Source organism: Neophocaena asiaeorientalis, unplaced genomic scaffold (assembly GCF_003031525.2).
Source record: "Neophocaena asiaeorientalis asiaeorientalis breed wild unplaced genomic scaffold, Neophocaena_asiaeorientalis_V1.1 scaffold30, whole genome shotgun sequence".
NCBI lineage: Eukaryota > Metazoa > Chordata > Mammalia > Artiodactyla > Phocoenidae > Neophocaena > Neophocaena asiaeorientalis.
Window position 1 is genome coordinate 10,156,037 of NW_020174923.1, and position 12,598 is coordinate 10,168,634.

Consider the following 12,598-nt stretch of genomic DNA (forward strand, 5'->3'; position numbering starts at 1 on the left):
GAGGGCTGCTCTGCCTTTTCATCTCCATTGCTGAAATCATCTTTGATATTTCTTATTTTTAAAAAAGAAAGGAGAGAACTCCACAGAGGTGCGAGCACAGGCTCCCAGCGCTCCTACAGCATTCGTGTGGGGGGAGGGTATTAGAATTCAGTACCAGGAAGTGGCATCTGGGGCCCCAGTTTCCCCTGCCCTCGTCCTCACTCCCCTCCTTACAAAGGAGCACATCTAATGGAACAGAGGAGGGGCCGTGTTTGGTTTTGGATCAAGAGGCCAAGATCTACATCGTTGGAACCCTGACATGATGGGAGACATCATAGGAGACACACGTCTCCCCACTCCTACCTCAACCTCAAGGCAGTGAGGGAGCCAGGGTTCCTGTGTCCTTCCAGCCAGCCAAGCGCTAAATGGCTGCCTTCCCTTCCAAACGCTTCCATGAAAGCAAGAGGGAAATCCGTAATTCTTCCCCAGGAGACTCTGTCTAATCCACTTCCCGTTATCCAGTTCAGCCTCACAGTTGAGACTGTGGTTCCCTTGTCTGTGTGTTCTCAGCTTCTCTGTGTCCTCACTGCCCTGGTCTGGATGCCCACACCCGGATGCAGCCGAGAGTCCGTCTGGTCCAGCGTCTGGGCGCACACTCACTCGCCCTCTCACTCACTCGGCTTCCTGCACTGTCTTTGGAGGGTCTTAGTGGGCATGGAAGGCTCCCCTTTGATTATTCCTATATAGCTAACTCGTGTGTGTGTGTGTGTGCGTGCGTGCACATGAGTGTATACTACATGCAAAAACCATCATGTTACAACCTAGATAAATCCCAAACGTGTGGGATACAATTTACAGATGTGCATTAACAACATATTTGAAGCAAATAGTCTTCAAGAGGCTACAAGTGGGTCCAGGAAGGTCACGGCTGCTGTCTGGATCTCAGGAGGTTCTCACCTCCCCGGATCTAAATTCCCACCTGTCGCCACTGCTGAGCCATGAGTGTGTGAATCTTTCATGGACAATTCTAAGTATGGCAGGGAAAAGCCCAAACCCCAGGCTTCTTTCCTGTCAAAACAGAGGGATTCAGGCCTGGAAAGGCACGTTTATGGAGGACCTACCGGGTCTTTCACAGAGTCTCCCCCTCTCAGCCACAAGGCTGGACAAACAGGCTCCATCAGGTGAAATGTTGTCACCAAGGTCTCACAACTGCCAGTGTGGTCCTGTCTGCAACCTGAGCTCATCCAGTCTCTGCTCCAAGCCCTCGATACCCAGCACCCAAAGAGCAAGCTTTCTAAAGAGGGATGACTGATGGCTTGTCCGAGTAGGTGCACGAAGAGCCGGGCATCCCTTACTTCCCTGCTGGCGCTCCCAGCCATCCTGTCCTCATAGTTAAGGTTCAGTACGTGGCAGGCATCCCGCTCAGGGCTGAAAATGGAAGCTGGATGTTGGGCACTGCCCTCCCACCAGGGAGACCCTCACAGGCAAACCGTTGCCACGATGGAGAACAGCACAGAATGATGACAGAACAGGAAAAGGAGCATTCCCGCTGCCCAGGGGCTCAGAGGTCACAGAATCTGGAGGGCCCACATCACTCGTTTTCCCTTTTCTATTAAAAATCTGCTGCCTGCAGGAGGAGGGCAGGGGAGAACCAGGCATGCGACCCCAGGAGCAAGTCCCCAGACAAGCTCTCTCACCCACTCTCTCCTCGGAATGGGGGTCCACTTGCCAAAACAAATCTGGAGCACAGGCAGGAAATGCGCATGCTGCATTTTCAGAGAACCTCCGCTCAGCGAAAAAGAGAGAGACGTCTTTTTACTCCAGTCGACCAGCTGCTTGTCCAGCACCGACAGCGCACATGAGGCCAACAGAGAAAGGCAAAGGAGAGATGGGACAGGAGGCTCCAGGGAGGTTCAGGGAATAGTGGGGGGTGGGGGTGCTCCACCGCGGTGCTCCCCCTAGAACAGGCCTGAGTGTCCGGCTGCACCCAAACACGCTCATGTGTGCAGATTCCAAGCACCCCACGTCCCCTGACCTGTGGTGAAGGACCCTGATCTTTTCCCACACTCCCCTTGGCCGATAATTCATTCAGGGAGGCTTTGCCATGGGGTGGCTGCCTCCCCACAACCCTGGAGGAAAACCAGCTTCCCTCCTCACTCACTGTGGTCTGAACGGCCTGGAGCTAGTCAGGAAATTCCTTAGGGAAAAATCAAACTCCCAGAAAGAGCCTCGCACAGGGCTGGCGGCCACTACCCGCATGGTGGAGTGGGCCACCCCTGCCATAAAGGAATGGGAGCAGCACAGGGCGCTCCCAGCTCTGGGCGGGCCCCAGGAATCGACCCCAGAAGATCCAGCCTGGCTCAGAGCAGGTGTCGTTCCAGAGGCCGTCCTAGATGCAGCCATAGTGCTGGGTCCTGGGTCTGAGGATGCCCACTCCCAGAGACACACTTAGCCCCCACCCTCACCCACTGCTCCCCTCTCTCTCTCCCACACTCTCCCAGAAAAGAAGGACCAGCTTGCATTTGAGATTCCCAGAGCTCAAAAGTCCAAGCAGGCATCTTGCCAGGGGTGGGGGGAGGCAGCGGTTCCCTTCCCTCTCTGAAGGGCCAGCACAGCCCTGTGACATGGCTCTGTCACCACCCCCAGAGCCACAGGTGTACCTGGGATGGTGGTACAGACCAATCCAACAGAAACGTGCTTGTTAAACAGCACTAGCTCCTGGAGAAGGGGTCTGCTTGGATCTGCCCCCCATCCCCAGGCTTCAGCTCCCTGGGCCTCCATTCTCCTCTGTGAAGTAGGGGACACCCAGCTTCTCTGGCATGGCATTGTTCCTCCACAGGACTTCTCTAAACCTGAGAATATAGCCTGTTCACATCTGCAGCTTTCATACATCTTTGGGCATCTCTTCAGTCCCAGTGCCTATGTCAGGGCGTGGCACGCAGCAGGTGCTCAATAAATATTTGTGAAATGAATATAGAAATGTTTCCTTGTTGCATTGCATTTTATCCTCATAAAAACCCTGTGAGCTAGCAAGAGCCCTCATTAGCCTACTGGGGACAATCATTATTGCAGGAACCGATGTGGTTGACTGTAGGAGCACTCTGTTTGCATGATCTCGTTTCTTTCTTTCCTCCAAGCCGTGAGGTGGTACGATTATTATCGCTGTTTTGCAGATGGAAAAACTGAGGCTCAGGATGGGGAGATGCACTGCCCGAGGTCCCTGTCAGATCAGAACTGACGCCACTTTTAACCCAGCCAGCCTTTGCCTGCTTTCCACGAAGGCTAAGGAAAGGCTGCTGGTGAGCAAGAGAAAACAAAGCCTCAGGTTTTCACCAGGGTCTCTGGGCTCTACCACGCAGGAGCTTGTCTTATTTAAAAAGTCCTAGGGCTTCCCTGGTGGCGCAGTGGTTGAGAGTCTGCCTGCCGATGCAGGGGACACGGGATCGTGCCCCGGTCCGGGAAGATCCCACATGCCGCGGAGCGGCTGGGCCCGTGAGCCATGGCCGCTGAGCCTGCGCGTCCGGAGCCTGTGCTCCGCAACGGGAGAAGCCACAACAGTGAGAGGCCCACGTACCACAAAAAAAATAAATAAATAAAAATAAATTAAAAAGTCCTAAGGGAGGCTGTGGAACGACATGGAGGTAGACGGGGCTCAGCCTCCAGGTGGGAGCCTGCGATGAAGAAGCACAGCTGTCGAGCTGGCTGTCACCCACTCCTCCAGGGCAGGGGGAGCCCCAGACAGCCCTGGGAATGAGCAGATAGTTCCCCCCTTTTCCACTGGAGACAGGCAGGGATGCAGCTCAACAGAAGTTACAGGCAACTGCAGCTCTGAGGCAGGCAGAGCTCAGGTTTCTGTGGAGATTCGAGAATGATCTATCTGACACCAGTGTTAGAGTAACCAGAAGACTCTTTAAGGAGATCAGGGCAATGGTTTGTGTCTGTGTTGAGACGGGGCAGTGACTCCTGCCTCCAGCCCAGAGGGAGGCTTTGGAGGACACCCCAGGGAGATGAGGGGGGCTCGGCAGAGCAGGTCTGAGGCTTTCCTGTGCTGCTGAGGGACAGGAGCCCCCAGGGGAGGATGAGACAGAGAAAGGAAACAGAAAGCAGATTCCTACTCGCATTCCACATCCCTGTCCCTCAGGAGGGAGAGGAAGGGAGAGGGGACAACATGAATATTCCTTCACCATGTGGCCCAATATCACAGCTGAGAAGTCCCCACAGCTGTGGGCACAAGCCTCTGCCTGGCAGAGCTAACTTTAAAATAAGAAGAGTTGAATCATCATAAAAAGTAAGAATTTTCCAGGCTCAGAGACATGACAGATGAAGCAGTTTACCTAAAAAGTCCCAGTGTTCTGGGAAGAACACACACCAAAAAAACCCAAAACTGTGGGAAAGCAGCCTCCAAGGCACAATGAAGGCACATGGACTGTCCCTGCTGGGCACCCACTGAGAGCACTCGTGTATCCCCTCCTCAAATCCTTCTTCTTTCTGTCTTCTGGGGTCTACACTAGGAAAAGTCTACACCAGAACAACGGGTCAGAGACAGGCCTCCCCCCAGCCAGGGCCTAGTTAGGCTTATGAAGCGAAATACCCCATGTGTATGAGAGGTCAGGCACAGGGTGCTTGGAATGAAGGGGTCTGGAACCAGGAAAACAAGAGGGTCCGAAGGCACCCCCCACACCCAGAAGCATCCCCATGAACGCCTGGACAGTAGGACAAGCTCTCATAAAAGGGGTGACTTCATGGAGCCAGATCTCTTCCATAGGAGCCAGCTCATGAACCAGTGGGGAACGGAGGATTGATGGAACTGAGTGGATACGATGCAAGTAAAGCTAAACTAATAGAGTAAAATAGGGTCCCAGAGATCGGGGGAGAAAGTTCCAAATGCTCATGGCAGGGAAGCATGGCACATACGTGTCCAGCACCCAGCTTTGGGCTGAGGACTTCATACTTATTGAAATAGCACTATATGCCAATACCATCTGTGGAATGACTGAGTGACTTAAGTGGATGGATGGACGGATGGATGGATGGATGGATGGATGGACCAGACCCACAGATGGATAGGTGGCTAATGCTCTGTTGACATAAAAGGAAGCAAATGGAGCTCAGAATCCAGAGCATTGAGAACATGACTTTGCAATTCAAAAGTTCTCAAAATCTAGCACCTGATATAGTCTATATCAGTGCTGCCCATTAGAACTTTCTGGGATGATGAGAATATTCTACACCTGCGCCCTCCCATATGGTAGCTGCTGGCCACATGTGGCTACTGAGTACTTGAAATGTGGCTAGCGCAGCTGAGCAACTGAATACTTAGTTTTATTTAAATGGTCACATGCAGCTCGTGGCTACCATATTGGACAGCACTGTTCTAGAGTTTTCCTCCCTGAGTGGCTGTTTGGAATGTGCGCTACCTGAGGGCAGTTGGGAAGGGTGACTTTTTGAGAAACTGATACCAACATGAGCAGGGCATCTCCGTTTTCCTCCAGCCTTCGATTTCTGCTGAATAAGATGGGAAGTTTAACGTCCATACGAAGCACCCAAACATCTTGTTAAAATGCAGATTCTGAAATTCAGCAGGTCTAGGGTGGGACTCAGACACCTGTAATTCTTACAAGCCCTTAGATGATGCTAATGATGATTATCTTATTGTTGACTGTAGTGGTTTTTCATTGATTCTCTAAGATTTTCCTAGTATACAATTGTATCATCTACAAAAGAGTAATATTTTTATTCCCTACTTTCTAATATTCACTCTTCTCATTTCTTTCTCTTGTCTGATTGCATTGGCTGATGCTTCTGCTACCATATGAAATAGTAGTTAGTGATAACAGGCATCCTTGCTTTGTTCTTATGTTAGTGTTTCCACATTAAGAAAAAGAATGGATTTTGGACATGACTACATATGGTCATGTTAAGGAAGTATCTATCAATACCTATTTTTATTGAGTGTTTATCAAGAATGGATATTGACTTTTCTCAAATGCCTTTTCAGTATCAAAAAAGATAATCATGTGATAATTCTTTTTATATTAATATAATGGATTACATAAATAGATTTCTTAATATTGAACCATTCTTGCACTCTTGGAATAAACTCCAAATGGACATAGGGTATTATTATTTTAACGTAATGCTTGAATCCTACTTTCTAATATTTTATTTAAAATTTTGCATCAATATTCATAAGTGAGAATGGCCTATAGTTTTATTTTTGTACAGTCTTTGTCGGATTAAGAAACATTGTTATCCTCTATTTAAGAAAATTATGTGGGGACTTCCCTGGTGGCACAGTGGATAAGACTCCATGCTCCCAATGCAGGGTGCCCAGGTTCAATCCCTGGTCAGGGAACTAGATCCCACATGCATGCTGCAACTAACAGTTCACATGCCGCAACTAAGGAGCCCGCCTGCTGCAACTAAGACCTGGTGCAACCAAATAAATAAATAAAAAGAAAATTATGTGGATGTTTTTCTTCCTTTTGTTTGCTGTTGTACAGTTTGATAAGCATTGGAAGTACCTGCTCTTTAAACGTTTGGTTTAAATTCCCCCATGAAACCATCCAGACTTCCTCCTTTGTGTGGGAGTAGCTTAAAAACTTTCTATCTTCCATGCAATTGGTCAGTTTTGGTAAATTATATTTCTCTCTTATTTCTCATGTTGTATTTCTTACGCCTTCTTCCCCTTAACCGTGCCTGCGCTAGCTAGTAGTTCAGCTATTCACTGTTTTAAAAACCAGCTTTTTATTTATCAGTCCCATTTTCCATTTTGTGACTCCTATTCATTATCTATTAACATCACTAATGCCTTCTTTCTGCTTTCCTTCAGTTTATCATTCTTTTGTCCATTTTCCGAGTCATATACTTAATTCATTTATTTCTAATTCCCTCTCATTTACTGAGTTTCTAAGGCTGTGAATTTTCTCTACCCCCCTCACCCTCACCACTGCCAGGCACAGCTGGTCCTTTATTGTAGGTGCTTCGTACACCCCTCTGGGAGCCTGACCCTCTTGTGATGTATTTGTTGACAGTGTGTCTGCCCCATTGGACTGGGTTCCTCAGAGTCAGACTCCTCTGCAGCTCTGGACGTCTAGCACTTAACACAAGTGTCTGACACATCAAAGGTCATCAGTAAATGTGGAAAACATTATGAAGTGGTAAAAATTTTTATGGTGATAATTGTAAAACCCGCATTTGAGCATTTATTCTATGCCAGGCACAGTGCTAGATGCCCAACGGACATCAGTTTCTCTCATCCTCAGTCAACTCCATGAGGTGGGTTTTGCTCTCCCCCTTTCACAGTGAGGAAACCAGGGCTCGGAGCAGTCAAGGACTTCCCCAAGTCACATCATTCAGAACTCATGAACCCAAAGCCTGTGCCCCTAACTAAGTGCTGATCACAAAAAGCAAAGGACACCAGCCTGTGTGGAACAGAGAGAGCCCATGAGCCTGTTGGAGCACAGGTTTGGGTATGAATCCAGATCTACCACTAGTAGCTGTGGGACTCAAGGCAAATAATTGAACTTTTCTGTGCCTCAGTGGTTTCATCTCTAAAATGGAGAAAAACACCCATACCCCCACAGGACTGTTGTAAAAATTACATGGGATGATAGAAATAAACACCCAGCATAATGCCTGGCCTGTGGTAAGCACTCAGGAGCTAGTGGTGGTAATAATGATCGTGATGCTGGAGATGGTGGCGGAGATGGTGATGATGAAAGTGACAACAATTGTATCATCCAGTCCTCCGGTTACCACAATGCCACCAAAACCCAACATCATACAGTAGAAACAGGCCCCATTAGGAAGACAAATAAATGCCCACAGACTTGAAGGAATAGAAAATCATAAAATTTCAGAACAGGAAAGGATTCTTAAGACCATTCACAACCACGCTATTTTACAGAAGGGGAAAGCAAGGACCAGAGTAGGGCAAGTGGTTTGTCCAAGGTCTCACACCTGTTTATGGCCAGACTGAGACTAGGTACGGATCTTCTGATCCATGCTTACTCCCCGCCATTGCCCCAAACACCATCGGAGCACTCACCCTGTGCGGGGCCCCAGTTTAGAACCCAAAGAGATGAACACAGGAGGGACATCATCACACAGAGCACAGCAGATAGTGATTCCATTCGGTGCAGGGAGGAGGGAGGAGCCACGCCACTTGGCATCACAGAGCACTGCTCTCAGGGCCCAGGCGGGGGGGGCAAGACCAGGTTGGACGTGAAGTTGGTGGGAGAGAGCACAGCATGGGCTGCCCAACGTAAGGGCTGAGGGAAAATGCAAGGGCAGTACAAGATAAGTTTAACAAAAATGAGTGACAGAAGTAGGAGTTGTAAACACATCCAGAGCGGGTGGAAAGAGGAAATTAAGTATACAAATTAGGGATGATATGAAATTAATGGCTACTTTAAAAAACGCATGCTAATTTAACATCTTTGTAAGCACGGAAAAAAAATGAACTAGAAAGAAAAGACTGGCAAAATATTTACTGACAAAAGGCAAAATAGGAAAATATTTGAAAAGCGTGTAGCACATAAATAAACGCCTTGAGGTGGCAATTCCCTAGGAAATTCATTTCCTTCTGCAGGCACAGAATCTACCAGAGCAGCTGGATGGTAAAGGAGAGGGAACCAGGGCCTTCTGTCCTCAGGGGCTGCTGTGCATTGAGGGCTCACTTTGTGCCAAGCCCGGAACTGAGGTTTTCCATGACTGTCTCCATCATCCTTGGAGAACCCACCTAGGAAACTGGGACCAGAGAGTGAGCCATGGGTCTGGTGTTCAAACCCAGGCAGTGTGGCCCTGGTGCCCAAGCTCTTAGCCACTGTGTGGTCTGTTCTCCTCTCCCCTAAGGGAATGCTGAATGGGACCACCCTCCAAACACCGAGAAGACAGAAGTCCGGCCACACATGGCCTCCTGACATTCCTTAAGGGACAGCACCTGAGGGCCTATGGCAGCCGAGACACCACTGGGATGAGTCTCAGCTGCTGGCCGCCAGCACACTGTCACACACACACCACCAGATGAGTGGCCATCGGTGAAGCATTTTCAAAGGAGTCTGAAGAAACTGTCTTTGCAAAACCGAACGAGGTTGGCTCCAGTATAAACATAGTCACAAGGCCAAAGGGAGGTTTGTAAACCATAAACAAAGACCAAGGCAGAGGCCAGCATGTGGGGCAGGAGGGGGCGTCTCAGGGGAGTTCCCCCGGGCCATTGCAAGGACCCAATCTTGTTTAATATCCAAGCTAATGATCTGGAAGACAGCAGGCAGGTCGGGAGCAAGATGTGTCAGGGAGACGGGCAGGCGGGCGCTGCAGTTTGTGTTGGGGGGGATGGGGGGTAGCAGAAATGACCTGGAGGGAAGGTAAGCGGTTCCCAAATACACTGAGATTCAGCTTGAGGGAAAATTGTGAACACTCGTCTAAGACAGAAGAAGAAGAAAACCCAGCCTGAAACAGATATTTGCTGAGCAGAGAAAATCCGGGAAGGAGGGATGGTGCCACATCAGATGACCAGAGGTCCTATACTTGAGAAGCTTGAATGCAATAAGGGGGTGTGATTTGTGTTTTCAGCTCTTTGGGGGGAGGGAAAAATGTCCCTCAGAGGAGGTGGAGGGTGTGCTGCTCAGGGACATTCCCCGAGGCCACGCACACCCAGAGGGGCCCTAGTAACAGAAGCAGGCAGATGATCAGATTCAGGGAAGAGGACTACCAGCCTGTGCACAAGAACCCATTAAAGACCCATCACTCAGGGCTTCCCTGGTGGCGCAGTGGTTGGGAGTCCGCCTGCCGATGCAGGGGACACGGGTTCGTGGCCCGGTCTGGGAAGATCCCACATGCCGCGGAGCGGCTGGGCCCGTGAGCCATGGCCGCTGAGCCTGCGCGTCCGGAGCCCGTGCCCCGCAACGGGAGAGGCCGCAACAGTGAGAGGTCCGCTTAAAAAAAAAAAAGACCCATCACTCAGCTGCCTGGGGTTGACCGGAGGAGGGAACACTCTGGAAGGTCGGGAGGGTGGACACAGGACGGAGCAGCTGAAGGGTCGGGGTGGGGGACCGGGGCTGCAGGGGGGTAGACTCTTCCTAAGAGGAATGTCATCAGGCCCTGCCCCCCAACCCTCTGCCTGCTTGCACCTGAGCTGAGACGCTGCAGTGGGAACGTGTCTAGAAGGTTGATTCAGCCGATTGAACAGTGCCGGGCCTCCCTGCTCAGCCCGTTCATTGCTTGGGAGGAAAACGAAGTCATCAGCTCCGGACACATTTGGAAATTTACTGGAGCAGCCATTTCACGCTGCCTTGTGGGGACTGGGTTAGTCATCCAGTTAACCACATATTCCCACAGGCCCCCTGTGCGGAGGCTGCGTGGGCCCGCTGGGAGCAGGGGGGAGAGGGCAGTACAAGAGGGGGTGCATAGGCTGGGGCTGGGCCCCACACAGAAAGTCAGTGGCAAAGGGCCGACAGAGAGCAGGGTGAGCTGGGGGGATACAGCGGGTGGGAAGGGGTGCGGAGGGCCAGCATCATGGAGCAGGACCACTGAGCCCGAGAGGCTAAATCAGGCTCTACACGGGCATTAGCTTTAAATGCAACCAGCCCCCACTCAGTAGGCATTTACGGGGGGCAGGGGGCTTGTGCAGAGCAGCTGGACTACGCTGGGGCCTCTTACCATGAGACCCCAAGGAGAACCAGCAAGGCTGGTCTCAGGCCTGGGAGCCAACAGTTTGCCCAAAGTCTCAAATGGGCAGGAGCTCAGATGACCTCTACTCTAGCATATTGTTTGTGTTCTTACTGGAAGTGGCCTCTTTGAGGACAGGGAGTTTTGTGTGTTTTGTTTTTTTCACTGCTGATACTCTGATACTTAAGATACTATCCAGCATGTATTAGATGCCTAGTAATTATTTGTAGAATGGATGAAAGAAGGGATGGGTGCATAGGTGGGGAGATGGTGAACGGTGAATGGATGGATGGATGGATGGATGGATGGTGGATGGGTGGATGAAGTATGGATGGATGGATGGATGACATATGGATGGTGGATGAGTGGGTGAGTAGATGGTGGATGGATAGATGATTGAGGGATAGATATGGATGGGTGGGTACATAGTGGGTAGATGGATGGATGGATGGATGGACGGATGGAGGGTAGATGAATGGATGGTTAGGTGATGAGTGGATGGATGGAGTGGCCCCCTGCTGCATCTTCAGCAACTCCTTGAACATCAGACTCCAGGTGACTGTGCCCTCACCATCAGTCCCCATCCCAGCCCCAGGAGACCAATGAAGAAGAGACTTGGGCTGAAAGGATCACTGGAGAGTCTCTGAGCCTAAGCAAAGAACGGGAGATGCTGAAGAAGACCCAAGAGGCTGAGAAATGCTTGCCCAGCTCTTGCGAGTATTAGATGAAATAATATACATAGCGGTACTTCGTAAACTACAGAGCAGTGAACACATGTGGAGTATTCATGCTTTATTCTCCACCCCGCAAAGACTGAAGCACCCTCCCTCTCCTCTGGTGGAACGCTTTCTTCCCACTGTAGCCCCAGGACACGGCCAGAATACTGTGAGCACATCACTGTGTTTACAAGGGACAGCAGGCAGCTAATGAGCGACTACTGACCACCCACCTGGCCCCTGCTGTGTCCAGGGACATCAAGTGACCATAACACATGGTGGCTCATGCTTTAACACCATCTCCAAATCTAAGATGCCAGCCAGTTCTGCCCACAGCTATATCAGCCCCGCCAGGGCAGCCACTCCTGGCACAAAAGCTGCTCAGTTGTCTTAAATTGTGACGCCTCCCCGCCTTTCCCATCCACAATGGCATTGCCAGCTTAGTGACTACAGTGGGGTCTTTACTGAGCTTAGAACTATGCTGAGGGCTTTACTGCATCAGCTCATTTTCTCCACCCAACTGCCCTACAATGGAGGATGACTGATCCCATTTCACCGACGGAGAAACTGAGGCTAGTTGGGATTAAGTAACTGGCCCTAGGCTACATATTTGACCAAGGTGAAGCTAAGACTTGGACCGACACCGACTCTTATGCACCAAGGCCCCCACCAGACAGACCCAGGTGGCTCTTGGCTGTTCCCAAAATCAGCTCCACCCTCAAAGGGTCATGTTCCCATAATTAAATATACCTTGGACCATGACTATAATTCCCAAAGAGGTGTCTCAAAGTGCTTCAGGGGTTTGGGGCCTAAGTTTAGAACCCCCTAAGGTGACTACTCTGAAAAGGGCCTTTTGGTCATTTTCCACGTACCTACTTGGGCCTTGGGTTCACCACAGTGCTCAGGGGCCCAAAAGTGTCAGGGCGGCAGTGGTGGGGTCACCCAAGGAGCTGCTGGGAGGAGAGCCTGGCCTCACCAAAGCCAAGTTGGCCAGGCACTTGGCTCCCAGGAAAGAGCCTTCCCCTTGTCTCCCAAAACCCCAGGCTTTCCTCTGCCTCAGACAACCCCAAAGGTGAGCAGGCCAGGGCCAGCCACTGCTGATTCACATGAAAACAGACAGGGTCCACCCAGGCATCCTGAGACAGCTACAGAGGCCCCAGGCCCACGAGCCCACTGTGTCAGCACCTTTTCACCCAAATAGGGTCACCACCAAAGCTGAAAAGTGCTGTGTG